The sequence below is a fragment of the Spermophilus citellus genome (genome assembly GCF_964194105.1).
Source record: "Spermophilus citellus genome assembly, chromosome: 6".
Taxonomy (NCBI): Eukaryota; Metazoa; Chordata; class Mammalia; order Rodentia; family Sciuridae; genus Spermophilus; species Spermophilus citellus.
Genome location: NC_138187.1, coordinates 21,975,446 through 21,990,233, shown reverse-complemented (window position 1 = coordinate 21,990,233; position 14,788 = coordinate 21,975,446). Strand labels below are relative to the sequence as shown.

The 14,788-nt window shown below is 39.9% G+C and overlaps 1 pseudogene across 1 annotated transcript; it reads left to right on the top strand.

Annotated features, from left to right (window-relative positions):
- Positions 1-13,213: 13,213 nt before the first annotated feature.
- Positions 13,214-14,161, top strand: LOC308652472 (elongation factor 1-alpha 1-like; annotated as a pseudogene). The gene has a single exon. The product of its transcript is annotated as an elongation factor 1-alpha 1-like (transcript).
- The last annotated feature ends 627 nt before the right edge of the window (positions 14,162-14,788 follow it).

The window sequence follows — 14,788 nt, the reverse complement described above, 5'->3', positions numbered from 1 at the left end:
CTTTCTTTTTGAAACTAAAAAGCATTTAATGATGCTAATTTACCTCTACATATAACTTTGGCTATTTAAATTGTTTTTTTTTAGTTGTTGATGGACCTTTATTTATTTATTTATATGCGATGCTGAGAGTTGAACCCAGTGCCTCACACATGCTAGGCAAGTGCTCTACCACTGAACCACAACTCCAACCTCAAATTATTTTCCAAACAGTCTGTTTTTAATCTTGATGTACTCCTTAAGGATAATTTACTATTTATATTTTTAAATTTCTTTTTTTTTTTTTTTTTTTTTAAGAGAGAGTGAGAGAGGAGAGAGGGAGAGAGAGAGAGAGAGAGAATTTTTAATATTTATTTTTTAGTTCTCGGCGGACACAACATCTTTGTTGGTATATGGTGCTGAGGATCGAACCCGGGCCGCACGCATGCCAGGCGAGCGCGCTACCGCTTGAGCCACATCCCCAGCCCTATATTTTTAAATTTCTAAGTGGCATGTTTTATATTATTGTTAGTTGTGCTGCATTTTGCTCAGAGAATGGCTTCTACAATTCCTACTTTTCAAAACTGAAATATTCTATGTAGTTTAATATTTATTGAATTTTGTCACTGTCCATGAAACTTGAAAAGGAGTTATACTGGTTGTTTTCAGAGTAAAAGAAATATATGTTCATATCTTCTATGTCCTTATTTATTTTTTGATTACTTGTCCAGAAAATATGTTAGGATATTTCTAATAAAATTGTTTCTCATGTTTTTTCTTTTTTTTTTTTTTCAGTACTGAGGATTGAACCAAGGCATCCCATGTGCTAAGCAAGCACTCTACCTTGAGCTATATCCCCAGCCCTTTTCTTGCATTATCGATATTTTATTTTATAGGTTTTGTTGTTTATTTAACATGTATGAAGTCAAACCCTTTCACCATTAATTATACCTTTCAGAGAGTGAGGCCAAGAGCTTGGTTTCTGGACTCGTATAGCCTAAAGATTTAGATTATAGCTCTCCCATTTATTACCTTAGGCTCTTCTCCATAAAATGGAAATCATAATATAATGGTATCTCTCTCAGGGGCTGGGGATGTGGCTCCTTTGTATAACTTCTCAGATTAAATGAGATAATGAATATAAAGCACTCAGAGTACTTCCTGGCATATAGTAAGTGCTCAATAAAGCTAAACATTATTATGATCATCATTATGTTGCCTGACCATTATTGGCAGGGAGGCCTTTGGTACAGAGGTAGAAAAACTCTTAGGAACCTCTTTTCTTATCTACTCAGCACATATTTGATAGACAGGGTGCCGCATATAGAGCATTAGAAGGCATTGTAAAAACTAGAAAGGAGAAATAAAGCTGACAGCCTCCTAGCACTTAAACACACACACACACACACACACACACACACACACACACACACACACACACATTTGGTGGGAGGGGGCTAGGGATTGAACTCAGAGTCTCACCTGTGCTAGGCAAGTGCTCCAGCACTGAGCTACAGTCCCCAACACCCAACACTTTCTTCTTTTTTGTCTTCTTTTTTAAAAATATTTTCTTGGTTGTCAATGGACTTTATTTATTTATATGCAGTGCTGAGAATTGAACCCAGTGCCTCACACATGCTAGGCAAGTGCTCTGAAGAATGTGATTGGTATTTTGATGAGGGTTACATTGAATTTGTATATTGCTTTTGGTATTATGGCCATTTTAAGAATATTACTTCTACTTATCCATAAACATGGGAAGTCTTTTCATCTCCGCAAATTTCTTTTACCAGCACTGTGAACCCATATTCTGTATGTTCTGCTGTGGCTTACACCCACAGCCTTCAGATGCTTGCTGCTGGACATTGGAGTCACTTTACCCATTCTCTGCCCTCTTCCAGGGGAACCTATATTCAGTGACTGATGTGTGAGTTCAAAAGCCCAGCACCTTTGGGCTGGGGACACAGCCAGTTGGTAGAGTGCTTGCCTTGTAGGCATAAGGCCCTGGGTTCGATCCCCAGTGCAAAATCATCATCATCACCATCATCATCACCATCATCATCATCATCATCATCCAGCTCTTTTGCCCTGAAGTAGGACAAACTCTAAGGTGTCATTTATAATCCAGAACTCCTCTCAGCTTCACATTCTTGTTTATCCTACATTTTCTCGTTGGCTTTTTCCAGGAAAATTTCTTCAATAAATAATTTGCACTTTAATCCTTGGCCCAGGGTCAGCTTCTGGGAGAATCTAAGATAAGATGATCACAGTATTCCATTTCAGAATTTCTCTTGTTCCTGAACAAGAGAAATTCTGAAATGGAATACTATGATCATGCGATTTGGTTCTAAGGGACATAACTCCAAAAATACTAGCTTAGACAAGAAAATGGTGGATCGGAAGGATACTGGAGTATGTAAATAATCAAAAGAAAGAAAGAAGTACACCTGGGCCAAGAGGGAACTGGAATCATGCCCTTAAACAAAACTTCAGAATTCTCAACTACATGTTTTGCTCATGTCTGCTTTATTCTCTGAGAATGGTATTTCTAGGTAGCTAGCAATACAGCTGCCTCACTTTCCTCAAATCTGTCCCTGATTTGTCCAATTTCGGACCAAATGGTCATGATGGGGCAAAGGAGTCACACCTGGGGCCATTGCTGTAGTCCTTATGAGTTTCTTCTATTCTTAGCAAGAGAGTGATTTAGCAAAAAAAAAAAAAAAAAGGGGGGGGGGTGGTGGTGGTGGCTGGGTGTGGTGGCACATGCCTATATCCCAGTGACAGAAGGATTGCAAGTTCCAGGCCAACCTGGGCAACTTGATGAGGCTCTGTCTCAACATTAAAAAATAAAAAGGAATTGGGATGTGATTCAGTGGGTAAGCATTCTTAGGCTCAATACTTGGTACTAGAGAGAGAGAGAGAGAGAGAGAGAGAAGAAAAAGGATGAGGGCCTGATGCAATGGCACATGCCTGTAAACCCAGCAACTTGGGAGGCTGAGGCAGGAGGATGGAGAGTTGAAAGCCAGCCTCAGCAACTCAGTGAAAATGAAAGGGTAAAGTTTCTAAGCTGGAAAGCTTGAATTAAAATGTAAAAGATTAGGTATTATTAAGTTCCTCTGTTACACCCAGATTCCTGAGATAGTTAAGACAACGCCCTACTGGCCATTCAGCCTAGGGCCCTGTGCAGCTTTGTCACAGGGCCCGAACCAATCAGTTTGAATGTGTACCCAGTTTAGAAGTGACCAATCACCCCTGCCCAGCCTGTTCCCGCCAATGAATGGACTAATCATGTATCAGAGTTGTTGTTCAATTTTCCCGCGCCTCATGATGATTTGTTCTGATGTATGCAAAGCCCCCCACCCTCTCCAAAAAGTGTACTTAAGCTCTGCTTGACCTCTGCTCTGGGCTCTGGGCTGCTCTCCCTTCTTGAGTGAGCACGGAGCCCCAGTGCGCTGGAACGGATCCCTAATAAATCCCCCTTGCCATTGCATGGAGCTAGTCTCGTGTGGTCTCTCCTTCTCCGACGTTTCGCCAGACCCTTACAAAACCTTGTCTCTAAATAAGATACAAAAAAAGATCTGGGGATGTGGCTCAGTGGTTAAGTGTCCCTGAGTTCAATCCCTGGTACAAAAAAAAAAGGAAAAGAAGAGAAGGAGGAGTAGAAGGAGGAGGGGGAAGATTGGGAAAAAGAACAATGAATTTACCAGGCGAAGTGGTGCATGTCTTTTATTAGGGTTCTCTAGGGGAAGAGAATCAACAGGAAGTATAATTATGAGTAAATGAATAAAATAAAGATCCATCAAAATCTTAAAAAAGGAAAAAAATAAATATTTTTTAGTTGTCAATGGACCTTTATATTATTTATTCATATGTGGTGCTAAGAATCGAACCCAATGTCTCACACATGCTAGGCAAGTAATCTACCACTGAGCCACAACCCAGTCCCCCAAAAAATATTTTTTAAAAGGCGGATTTATTAGGTTGGCTATGACCAGAAGCTGGATAGTCCACAATGGCTGTCTGCAGGCTGGAGAGCTGGAAGAACCAGTAGCTGCAAGAGGCCAAAGCCCCAGAACAAGAGGAATCCATGGTGCTACCCTAGTGCAAGACCAAAGACTTCTGGAGAATCACTGGCGGAGTCTGCTTTGGAAGAGTGAAGAAGCAAGAGTCCCACTTCCTCAGACCATCACAGCAGCAATCCAGAACCAGTTTAAGAAGAATGGAGCTTGCATCTGTTGCTTCCTTTTTCTTCTGACTTTTATTCCAGTCAAGTTATTATCATATTGGACAGTGCTGCCCATGCTTAGGGAGGCTCTCCGTTTCAATTGGCTAATCCACATGCCAATCATTCATAAACACACCCTCATCAACACAGTCTTAATCATGGGCATCTCTTAATCCAATCGAATTGACAAATCAAATTGACCATTACATCTGTAATCCATCAACTGAAGAAGTTGAGGCAGGAAAATTGAAAGTTCAAGACCAGCCTCAGCAATTCAGCAACACCTGGGGTGTAAATCAGTGGCAGAGTACACACAATCTCTAGTACCAAAAAAGTAGAGAGGGTTGGGGCTGGGGATATGGCTCAAGCGGTAGCGCGCTCGCCTGGGATGCATGCGGCCAGGGTTCGATCCTCAGCACCACATACCAACAAAGATGTTGTGTCTGCCGAGAACTAAAAAAATAAATATTAAAAAATTCTCTCTCTCTTTATTAAAAAAAAAAAGTAGAGAGGGCCCATGTTCACAACAGCTATAACAAGGAAGCAATTCTCATGTCCATGGAGAGATGACTTAATGAACAAAATGTGGCATATATGTACAACAGAATACTTTTCAGCCTTAAAAAAGGAATTGAATGGATTGGGATTGTGGCTCAGTGATAGAGTGCTCGCCTAACATGTGTGAGGAACTGGGTTCCATCCTCAGCACCAAATAAATAAATGAAATAAAGGTATTGTGTCCATCTACAACTAAAATTTTTTTTAAAAAAGAGCAATGTGGTCTGGGGGGTGTAGCTCCGTGGCAGAGCATTCGCCTAGCATGTGCAAGGCCGCGGGTTCCATCCCCAACACAAACAAGGTAAACAAACACATGATCCAACTACATACTGTCTACAAGAAACTGATTTTAGATGCAAAGATACAAATGAGTTGAAATTAAAGGGATAGAAAAAGATATTACAAACAAGTAGTAACTGAAAGAGAGCTGGGGTGGTTATATTAACATCAAACAAAATAGAATAAGTGGTTTTTTTTGTTGTTGTTCTGTTTTTTGTTTGTTTGTTTTAATTTTTTACTTTTTAGGTCTAAATGGACACAACACAAGGCCTTTATTTTTATGTGATGCTGAGGATCCAACCCAGGTCCTGCCCGTGCTAGGTGAGTGCTCTACCGCTGAGCCACAGTCCCAGCCCAGACTTTAAGATTTTTTTTTAAAAGTTACAAGACACAAAGAAGGTGGGTCATGGTATTGCACACCTGCAATCCCAATGACTCAGGAGGCTGAGGCAGGAGGATTGAAAGTTTGAGGTCATCTTCAGCAATTTAGCAAGACACTTTCTCAAAACTTAAAGAGGACTAGAGATGTGATTCAGTGGTGGAGCATCCATTGTTCAATCCCCAGTACCAGAGAGAAAGAGAGAGAGAGAGATTATAAATCACTCAAGAAGATAAAGCAATAGTAGAGTTCCTAAAATATATGAATATCTGACAGAATTGAAGGAAGAAATAGTAGTAGTTGGAGACTTCAATGTGGAGATCGGATGAGCTCCCAGTTACCCACTGCTCTTAAGGTATCAGAAAAAGCCAGGCCTGGGAACACTCCTTACCAAAAGGCAAAGATGTTAACAGCCTCCACACTCAGCTCTAACGCTAACAGTTATCTAACCTTCCAGTACAATTGGCTTCCTGGGTGCAGCAGGATAGCTGCAAAAATGTTTCTAGCTCTGTAACGTTTTAGTGCACAAAGAAGCCTCTTTATAATTCATAAGCCTTGAACAATTTACAATGCCCCTATAGTTTAACTTCCTGATTGTGAGGCCCTATATAATAAACTTGTAGAGCTAGTTCTGGGTCACTCTTCCTCAATCAGAGTGCAGTGCCCCAACTGGCCCCAACTTTACTTGAAAATGTCTGATTTCTTTGTCTCTGTGTTTTTCCTCCATCTCCAGTTGCTCCTACTTGAGGTCTTTTTTGATGCACTTCAACACCCCCACTTTCAATAATAAATAGAACATCTAGACAGAATAATAAAATTCAAGAAGAAGACTTGATGGCATTATAAACCCACTATACCTAACAGACATATATAGAACACCCCCTCAACAACAGCAATATTTTTCTCAAGAGCACATGGATATGTTCAATGAATTTTGAAATATTGAAATCATACTAAGTATCTTATCTGACCACAATGGAATGAAGTTAGAAATCAATAGTAGAAAGAAAACTGGAAAATTCACAATATGTAGAAATTAAATAACTAAGATTGGTTCAGCCAAAGCATTTAGCCAAGAAAATGAATAAAAGGCATCCAGATGAGGAAATTGAAAAACCAGCCTCTACCTCAGAGCAAAGCCTGTCCAAGGAAGGGGGCGTGACCCTTGTCCTTGGAAAGACCCACAGAGCACTCCTAGGCACATACCCACCCTGCTGAGTTGTTTATCTACAAATAACAGGAGAGATCTGCTGCACCAGGTGTCCCTGACTCAGTCAGGCTAGGTGGGGATCCATAGCAGCCCCCTAGCAGCCACCAATCAGCATGAGACAGGGAAATACCTGGGATGCCAGATGACCCTCCCAGTAGTTTATGGTGGTTGATAACATGTTGGGAAACCATGTAGTTCAGCACGTACACCCCTCTTGGCTTAAACCAATCAGTTCAAATGAATACCCCTCTTGTACTAACCAATCACCCCTACCCAACTTGTTCCGGCCAGTGAATGTGCTAATCATGTTTTAAACTTGTTTTATGATTTTCCCGTGGTGTGTGATGATTTGCTAAGAGATGTTATGATATATGTGAAGTCCCTGCCTTCCCCAAGGAGTGTATAAAACTGCTGCAAATCCTGGACTTGGGGCCTCTCAACATCACCAGTTGCTGGGTGCGCACAGAGGACTGAGCTAGCTTGCAATAAACACCTCTTTGCTGCTTACATCGATCTTGGTCTCTGGTGGTCTTTTGGGGGGTCCCGAATTCGAGCATAACAGAAATAAGACACAAAACTATCCCTATTCATAGATAACATGAACTTTATATAGAAAATGCCAAAAGTTCCACAAAAATGTTAACAAGTCTGGCAAAGCTACAAGGTACAAGATCAACACAAAAATTAAGAGTGTGGCTGGGGTTGTGGCTCAGTGGTAGAGTGCTTACTTAACACATGTGAGGCATTGGGTTCCATCCTCAGCACCACATAAAAACAAATGTATTGTGTCCATCTACACCTCTCTCTCTCTCTCTCTCATATATATATATCGAACCCGGGCCGCACGCATGCCAGGCGAGCGCGCTACCACTTGAGCCACATCCCCAGCCCCCTTTATCCAGTTTTAAATCCCAGAGACACATTGACCCCTGGGGAGGAGGCTACCTTGGAGAAGGAAGCAGCTCCCTACCATTCAGAAGACCTGCCACCTCTCAGGACCCTGCCACAGCCTATAGGACTTACACATCCCCCTCCCTCCTATATCCCTCCTGCCTTTTGTGCTCCGGCCCTTAAGGGGCCAACTGCCCCCTCAGATATTTTTTCCCCACTTCCCCTGCCTAACCTGGCTCCCTTGCGAGAGTCTCTCCAACATAGACGGGAACAGATCCAACTTTTAAAAGAATTAAGATCCCTTGACTCTGAGCTCTGCTCATTAGCCTTAGGCACGGAGTCAACCCGAGCTGGCCCAAGGCGGTCTAATACAAAGGCTAAGCCAAGCCATCAGCCTGTTCTCACCCAGTCACCCGCAGACAGACAGATAAGCCCGCCCAGGCTGAGGACAAAGAGGAGAATCAAGAGGAGAAAGTGGGGGAAACGATCAAGGGGATGAAGCACAGGAAGAAATTAGAGTATATGAAATCCAAATTCATCAAATGGTAGAAAATAATACAGATTAGATTGGAGATAAATAGAACATAGAAAAACAATAGAGACGATAAAACTAAAATCTAGTTCATGAGATCAACAAAATTGACAAAATTTTAGCCAGATTCACAAAAAAAAAAAAAAAAAAAAAAAAAAAGGTGGAGGCGGGAGAAGACTCAAAATATTAAAGCCAGAAAGGAAAAAAAACCAGAAACGAACTGACACCGCAGGTGCCCTCAGTTTGCATTGAAAGGGTAAAGTTTCTAAGCCGGAAAGCTTGAATTAAAATGTAAAAGATTAGGTATTATTAAATTCCTCTGTTACACCCAGATTCCTGAGATAGTTAAGACAACGCCCTACTGGCCATTCAGCCTAGGGCCCTGTGCAGTTTGTCACAGGGCCTGAACCAATCAGTTTGAATGTGTATCCCGCTTAGGAGTGACCAATCACCCCCGCCTGACCTGTTCTCCCCAACGAATGTGCCAATCACGTCTCAAAGTTGTTGTTCAATTTTCCCGCGCCTCATGATGATTTGTTCTGATGTATGCAAAGCCCACCGCCCTCTCCAAAAAGTGTACTTAAGCTCTGCTTGACCTCTGCTCTGGGCTCGGGGCTGCTCTCCTTTCTTGAGTGAGCACGGAGCCCCAGCGCGCTGGAACGGATCCCTAATAAATCCCCCTTGCCATTGCATGAAGCTAGTCTCGTGTGGTCTCTTTCTCCGACGCTTCGCTGGACCCTTACAGCATGAAGTTCAACCTCTTAGTGATCTCAGACCACTAAAAACCACAAAAGCACATGTGCAGGAAGATCTGGTTCTCAAGGCTCTCCGAGGAGCTGTGGCGGAATTACAAGACCTTCAGGTGGGCTGGGGATGTGGCTCAAGCGGTAGCGCGCTCGCCTGGCACGTGTGCGGCCTGGGTTCGATCCTCAGCACCACATACCAACAAGGATGTTGTGTCCGCTGAGAACTAAAATAAATAAATAAATAAATTCTCTCTCTCTCTCTCTCTCTCTCTCTTAAAAAAAAAAAAAAAAAAAAGACCTTCAGGTGCCTATCTGCAAGGACGAAAAGGTCCAGGTAGTTCAAGGACACTGCAAAGATCAGCAAATCAGCAAGGCAGTCCAGGTGTAAGGAAAAATATGTCATTTACACTGAGTGGGTGCATCTGAGAAGGCCTAACAGTACAACCGTCCACATGGGCATCCACCCAAGCATTAGGTGGTTATCACCAGGCTAGACTCTGATAAAGAATTTTTTTTTTTTTTTGTATGCAGAGCCAAGTCTCAGCAAGTTGGAAAAGAAAAGCAAATATAGGGAAGAGTTCATGGAGAAAAGGCAGTAATGAATATTACCTGTCCCACAACTGTGGTTTAACTGGATGTTTTGCATAGTATGTGCTGCTTGGAACTTTTCAGGATGTTTCTGGAACATTTCATTGTCCTCCTGTTTTGTAATTGATCTATGCCTATGTAAATCTGCTTTTGCAATTTGGATTAATAATTTTATGAATAAAATTGGAACTGTTTTCTAACTCAAAAAAATCATCAGAAATGAAAGGAAAACATTATTACTGATTTTACAGAATAAAAACATAAAAGAAAACCACAAACGGTTGCATTCTCATAAATTGGATAACTTAGATGAAGTGGAAGTTTTTCTAGAAACACACCATCTACCAAAACTGATCTACCAAAACTGACTCAAGAAGAAACTGAAAAATCTGAAGAAACCAATAACTAGTAAAGAGGTTGTATCAATAATCAAAAAATATCCCTTCAACAATGGAAAAATTCAGAATCAGATGGTTTTACTGATGTATTATTTAAATGAACTATTACCAATTTTACTCAAACTCCTCCAAAAATTTGAAGAAAAGGGAATGTTTTCTTTTTTTTTTTTTTAATATTTTTTTAGTAGTCAGTGGTCCTTTATTTTACTTATTTATATGTGGTGCTGAGAATCGAACCCAGTGCCTCACACATGCTAGGCAAGCACTCTACCACTGAGCCACAACCCCAGCCCAGAGGGAATGTTTTCTAAGTTGTTCTATGGGGCCAGCGCTACCCTGATAACAATTCCAAACAAAGACAAGAAAATTACAGACCAATATCTCATGCGTATAAATGCCAAAATTCTCAACAAAAGCTCTAGCAAACCCAACTTAGCAGCAAATTAAAAGAATTTTATAATCATAACAAAGATTAATTCTTGGAATACACAGGTTATTAGGTATGTTAAATTGAATAATTAGTACAAGGAATTAATATTTATATAAGTATAATAGAATTAACTTTAAATAGAGTGAAGGAAAAAACAGCATGATCATCTCAAGGCTGAAAAAAGTTCAACACATTTTCATGATAAAAACAGTATGCTAAAAAAGTAGCAGAATACAACAGTCACTAATATGGCAGTATGTAAAAATGTGATGTGTAACCGATGTGATTCTGCAATCTGTATTTGGGGTAAAAATGGGAGTTCATAACCCACTTGATTCTAATGTATGAAATATGATTTGTCAAGAGCTTTGTAATGTTGTGAATATCCAATAAAAAAAAAAACAGTATGCTAAGAATTTTATCCTCAACAATAAGTAGATAAAGCACACCTAGGAAAACCCCACAGTTAACATCATGCTCAGTGGTGAAATAATGGAAGCCTTTCCTCTAAGGAACAAAACAATGATACCTATGTTAGTCACTTTTTTTTTTTCTTTTTCATTACTGGGGATCAACTCAGGGCAAGACAAACATTTTACCACTGAGCTACATTCCAGTTCTACTTATATCATTTCTATTTGACTTATTGGAAATTTCAGATAAAGCAATTAGGTAAGAAAAAAAATAATGGCACATAATTGGAAAGAAAGAAAAATATTAGTTTGCAGATGACATCTTTTATGTAGAAAACCCTAAAGAATTCACACACACACACACACACACACACAATTTTTAGTGTTAAAAAGTGAGTTCAAACCAGGCATTGTCGTGAATAACTGCTAATCCCAGCCACTTGGGAAATGGAGGCAAGATTGCAAGTTCAAGGCTAGCCCCGGGGCAATTTAGTAAGACTCTGGCTCAAAAAAGATTTTGTAATAGTTGTAGTAGCAGGGATTGTACCCAGAGGTGTTCTACCACTGAGTTGCATCCCCAGCCCCTTTATTATTAAGTTGTAAATGGACATAATACCTTATTTATTTATATGCTGTGCTAAGGATCAAACCCAGTGCCTCACTGCAAAGCAAATACTCTACCACTGAGCCACAACCCAGTCCCTCCCCAGCCCGTTTTTAATTTTTAATTTTGAAACAGGGTCTTGCTAAATTGTGCAGGGGACCTTGAATTTGCAATTATCCTGCTTCAGCCTCCTCAGTCACCGGGATTACAGGTTTGCCAACACTCTCAAAATAAAAATTTTTAAAAAGTGCTGGGGATGTAGTTCAGTGACAGTGCTTGCCTAGCATGGATAAATCCCTGGGTTCAATTCCCATCACACACACACACAAAAATTGAACAAAAATATAGGATACAAAATTAAAATTAAAACACAAAAATCAGTTGTACTTCTCTATGCACTTTCAGTGAATAACATAGAAAGGAAATTTAAAGACAATTTCAAATACAGTAGCCAAAAGAGAATAAAATACTTCAGAATAAATTTAAATAAGGATTGATTTATACATCAAAAATTACAAAACAAAGTGGGCAAGGTGGCATGCACCTGTAGTCCCAGCTACTCAGGAGGCTGAGGCAGGAAGATTTCTTGAGTCAGAGAGTTCTAGATCAGCGTGAACAACACAACAAGACCCATCTCAAAAGAATATATATATATATATATATATATATATATATATATATAAAATAAAATGAGACCTAAACAAACATAAAATATATATATTTAATGTTTATTAATTAAAATACTTAATACTGTTAAGGTGACAATACAAGGGTGCTCCATAGATTCAAAACAATCCCTCTTAAAATTCAAATGGTGTTTTTGTTGTTGTTGTTTTTGCTTTTTAATTTTTTTTAGTTGTTGGTTGGACCTTTATTTTATTTATTTATATGTGGTGCTGAGAATCTAATCTAGTGCCTCACATATGCTAGGCAAATGCTCTGCCACTGAGCCACAACCCAGCCCCCCAAATGTATTTTTTATAGAAAGAAAAGGCCATCCAAAAACTCACATGGAATCTTAAGAGATTCTAAATAGCCAAAATGATCTTAGAGTTGAGCTGGGGTTGTGGCTCAGTGATAGGGCACTCACCTAGCACGTGCCAAGCCCTGAGTTCAATCCTCAGCACCATATAAACATTAATAAATAAAATAAAGGTATTGTGTCCAACTACAACTAAAAAAGAATAAAGTTATAGAACTCACATTTCCTGCTTCAAAACTTCCTACAAGAAGCAGTCATCAAAAATGCATGGTATGGGGCTGGGGATGTGACTCAAGCGGTAGCGCGCTGGCCTGGCATGCATGCGCCCGGGTTCGATCCTCAGCACCACATACAAAGATGTTGTGTCTGCCGAAAACTAAAAAATAAATATTAAAATTCTCTCTCTCTCTAAAAAAAATGCATAGTATTGGATAAAGACAGACATATAGACCCATGGAATAAAGAGGAGAACCCAGAAATAAACCCCAACTCATACCATCAACTGACATTTGACAAGGATGCCATGACTATTTAATGGATAAATGTGGACAAATAACAACCTTTTCAACAAACGATGCTAGGAAAACAAAATATTTTACATGTAAAAAAATTAAGCTTTGATGTATGTACATTCCATGTATGTATTATATGTTAAAATACATTCTGCTGTCATGTATAACTAAAAAAAATTAAAAAAAAATTAAGCTGGATTCTTAAACTATATACAATGACTAACCCAATTGATCAAAAATGTAAGAGTTAAAATTATGAAACTTCTTGAAGAAAACATAGGGAAAAATCTTTCTGACACAGGATTTGGTGATGATTTCTTGGGTAGGACTCAAAAAGCACAAGCAATAAAAGACAAGATAGATAAATTAGACCTTATCAAAATTAAAAACTTCTATGTATCAAAGGACACTATTGAGAATGACCTTTGTGCGATGAGTTTGCTGCCAGAATACAGGTGTCATGAAAACCCACTGCTAAATCAAAGCCAAAATGGGAAAGGAAAAGACATCAACATCATTGTCATCAGACCTGTAGATTCTGGCAAGTCCACTGGCCATCTGATCCACAAATGTGGTGGAATCAACAAATGAACCACTGAAAATTTTGAGAAGGAGGCTGCTGAGATGGGAATGGGCTCCTTTAAGTATGTCTGGGTCTTAAATACACTGAAAGCTCAGTGTAGGCAAGGTGTCACCATTGACATCTCCCTGTGGAAATTTGAGACCCACAAGTATTATGTGATTATCATTGATGGCCCAGGACGCAGAGACTTTACCAAAAACATGATTACAGGCACATAATCACAGGCTGACTGTGTTGTTCTGATTGTTGCTGCTGGTGTTGGTGAATGTGACAACTGTTATCTCTGAGAATGGGCAAGCCCATGAGCATGGCCTCTTGTCTTACACACTGGATGTGAAACAACTAACTGTTGGGCCTCTTGTCTTACACACTGGATGTGAAACAACTAACTGTTGATGTTAACGAATTGGATTCCACTGAGCCATCCTATAGTAGGAAGAGATACGAGGAAATTGTTAAGGAAGTCAGCACCTACTTTAAGAAAATTGGCTACAATCCTGACATAGTAGCATTTGTGCCAATTTCTGGCTGGAACATGTTGGAGCCAAATGTTAATATGCCTTGGTTCAAGGGATGGGAAATCAACCGCAAAGAGGGCAGTTCCCCTGGAACCACAATGCTCAAAGCTTTAGATTTCATCCTGCCACCAACTCATCCAACTGACAAGCCTTTGTGTCTGCTCCTCCAGAATGTCTACGAAATCGGTGGCATTGGTACAAAACTCAAAGTGGATCAAGGACCTAGGCATTAGACCAGAGACCCTGCATTACTGGAAGAAAAGGTAGAGCCAAATCTCCATCATGTTGGCTTGGGAATCAAATTCCTCAACAAGACTCCTAAAGCACAAGAAGTAAAATCAAGAACCAATAAATGGGATGGTATCAAATTAAAAAGCTTCTTGGGCTGGGGATGTGGCTCAAGCAGTAGCGTGCTCGCCTGGCATGCACGCGGCCCTGGGTTCGATCCTCAGCGCCACATACAAACAAAGATGTTGTGTCCGCCGAAAACTAAGAAATATTGAAAAATTCTCTCTCTCTCTCTCTCTCTCTCTCTCATTAAAAAAAAGAATTGAAATGCAAATATAAATATTAAAAAAAAAAGCTTCTTCACAGCAAAGGAAATAATCAGGAATGTAAACAGAGAGCCTACAGAATGGGAGAAAATCTTTGCCACCTGCACCTCAGATAGAGCATTAATCTCCAGGATTACAAAGAACTCAAAAAACTTAACACCAAACTTAACACCAAAAAAACCAACTAACCCAATCAATAAATGGGTAAAGGAACTAAAAGACACTTCACAGAAGGGGGAATATGATCGGTCAACAAATATATAAAAAAAAGTTCAATATTTCTAGCAATTAGAGAAATGCCAATTAAAACTACAAGTGTTGGCAAAGATGTGGGGGAAAGCTACACTCATACATTGGTGGTGGAACTGCAAATTGGTGCAACCACTCTGGAAAGCAGTATGGAGATTCCT